This window comes from Talpa europaea, assembly GCF_964194135.1.
Source record: "Talpa europaea genome assembly, chromosome: 2".
Taxonomy (NCBI): Eukaryota; Metazoa; Chordata; class Mammalia; order Eulipotyphla; family Talpidae; genus Talpa; species Talpa europaea.
This window is the reverse complement of record NC_140068.1, coordinates 20,803,803-20,806,820: the sequence shown is the minus strand read 5'-3', so window position 1 is coordinate 20,806,820 and position 3,018 is coordinate 20,803,803. Positions and strand designations below refer to the sequence as shown.

Sequence of the window (3,018 nt, the reverse complement as noted above, 5' to 3'; positions counted from 1 at the left end):
CCTATGACTTCTCTCAGGATGTAGGCATATTTATGTTCCCAAATTGAGTTAAAAATAATTTAAGTATGGGAAGTCTTTTACATAGGGCCATGGTATGTTTTAGGTTTTCAGGAGGAACTTCTCAGGTTTTGAGTATTCAGAATTCTTCTCTCTGAGATCATCCCTCTATATTCAAAACCTGCTGTATTGGGAACTGCTCCATGAAATCATGATGTTGATGTTTACCTAAATGAGTAACTAAGGGTCAAATACTTTGGGAAAAACAGAAAACAACAAAACAACACAAAAAAGTTAAAGTGATATAGTTAAAGGTCAAAGGAATATTTGTTCAATGAAACAATACAATATCTATTTCCTTATTGTAGCAGGATTACACAAATTTACACAAATTACAAATCTAATATTTAATGAAAGCTCTAAATAGTTCTGTCCCCTCAGTTGATGCAAGAACATCAAAATCAACAGATCCAAAATGAAAGTCATTCATCTCTTTACCCACCCCCTGTTCTCCCATATTCATCAACACATACCTCCCCCAACACACACACACACACACACACACACACACCCCATATCAGAAATATCACTGCTACTACCCAGATCTTCAAGAAAAACTTTAGGAAACCTTGAAGTATCCCCACCTCTCATCCCACAATCCATCTCCAAGTTTCTTTGAGTTTATCTCAGACACCCTCCCACCCCCACACACACACATACACTATGGTCTCCACACTGTAGCCAGGATATCTCTTTAAAATGCAGATCTGCAATGGAAATCTTCAAAGAAATAGAGCAAAAAAATTACTGGAGCTTAAAAGAACCTGAATAGCCAAAGCAATCTCAACAAAAAAGAAGGATGGAGATATCACACTTCCAGATTTCAAATTATACTATAAGACTATGGTAATCAAAACAGTATGGTGTTGGTGTAAAAAGAGTCACACAGACCAGTGGAATAGAACAGAGAGCCCAGAAATATGTCTACATTTATATGGAGAGTTAATCTTTGGCAAAAGAGCTGAGAGTATACAATGGGAAAAGGAAAATCTCCTCAGTAAATGGTGATAGGAAAACTGGACTGACACATGCCAAAAAAAAAAAAAAAAAAAAGGAAAGAAATTAAACCAAACCACTCTCTCACACATACACAAAAATTAACTCCAAATGGATTTAAAAGCTGGCTATAAGACTGGAAACCATAAAATACATAGACAAAACAGGCAAAGCTCTCCATAACATTGATTGCAGTGATATTTTTGGAGACTCAAATAGCAAGGAAAATAAAAGCAAAAATAGGCAAATGAGACTACAACAAACTAAAAAGCTTCTGCTCAGTGAAAGAAACTATCATAAAAATGACAAGACATCCAACTGAATGGGAGAAAATGTTTGCACATCATATATCTGACCAGGGCTAATATCCAATATCTACAAAAACCTCATACAACTCAATAAGAAGAAAGCAAAGAACCCAATCATAAAGTGGGGAGAAGACTTAAATAGATACTTCTCACTCCTAGGTCTATTGCTGCGCTATTCAGTAACCAAGTTATGGGAACAACCTAAGTGCCCATCAACAGAGCATCGGATTAAGAAGATGTGGTATATGTACATGAAGAATATTACTCAGCTATATAATATAGTGAACTCTTGCCATTCACAACATGGACAGAACTGGTAAGGGTTATGCTAAGAGAAATAAGTCAGAAGGACAAAGATAAATACCAGATGATTTTACTCATGCACGATACAGAGAAACAAAATAAAGGAACTGGCAAAACTGAACCAAAACAAACCCTGGAAATATGGCCGCAGAATTGAGGTTACAGGAGAGGAATGGTGAAGGTAGAACAAAAGTGGGAGGGGGTCCTTGGGTCTCTGGTGAAGGGGTAAGGGTGCTTTGGAGGTGGCTGTGCTGTGGTGACATATATCCGAGGATGTGGAAACCTATGCCCCTAGACTATATATGGTGTTATAAACAAATGTTCTGTTTAAAAAAAAAATAAAAATAAATAAAATACAGAGAAATATGATCATATCACTATCCTTAAAGTCCTTAACTGACTTCACATGTCCTGGGGATTAAAGTCTGATACCCCTAACCTGGGTCTGATTCACTGTCGACTTCTCAAACCCTTTGTGCCCCACCTGTATTTATTTATTTATTTTTTTGCCTCTGGGATCTTTAAAAGGCTGCGTCTTCACTCATTCCCCTTGCCACATGCTCCTTTAGTAACACTCCTCATGCTGCTAACTTTTTTTTCAATGTTTTAATTTTTTAATCCTCTTGTGAAAAATCTGCACAATCACCACAGATAATGTCATGGCAGAATCTTCCTCTTTTTTTGCAGCACTGACACAGCCTTCAGTGTCCCAACTGTCTTCATTCTGCTCTTGTGTTCCTTTCATTGTTTTATTTAGGTCTTTTTCTTCTCTTACAGGCCATGTCCTGCAAGTCTATGTTTGGGTTCATTTCCTTTGCATCATCCAAGGAATTGTAAATCATGCCAAAGTCAGTTGTCTCGCCACCTCCACAATGGGTTCTGAACCCAAATACAAAGATGACACCTGGGGTGGTGGTGTACGTTAGAGCTAACTTTTCCCTAATTTCTGTCTTAGGTAATGTTGCCTTCCCAGGGTGAGGGACATCGATGACCATTTGTTTCCACTGAAGAGGGTCATGAACTTTCTGGTCCAGACAGCTACTGTGTTGTTTATGATGGAGATAGAGATTCATGCAGCCAGAGAAGTTAAAGCCCAATGATTTGTATTTTTGTTTCTGTTTTTCCAGTTACAAGAGGGTGAAGGCACTAGACATTTTGCATATTGGAAGCTCAGATTGTTTATTTAACCTCCCTCTGGACGTGGTTTTGAGCAACAGTGGATTAAGATAGAATTTTAGATTGAGGAAGATTATTGTCTCTAACAGTTTTTGGATAAGAAATAGGTTCTGGAGGCTGGGCTATGTGCCCAATGTCTAATGGCAGCCCTGGAATTAGAATCCAGTCATCCAGACAA

General features: G+C 37.9%; 1 pseudogene across 1 annotated transcript; it reads right to left on the bottom strand.

The window, feature by feature from the left end:
* Positions 1-2,262: 2,262 nt before the first annotated feature.
* On the bottom strand, positions 2,263-2,688 carry LOC311186776 (small ribosomal subunit protein eS24-like; annotated as a pseudogene). Its single transcript has one exon. The product of its transcript is annotated as a small ribosomal subunit protein eS24-like (transcript).
* Positions 2,689-3,018: the final 330 nt, after the last annotated feature.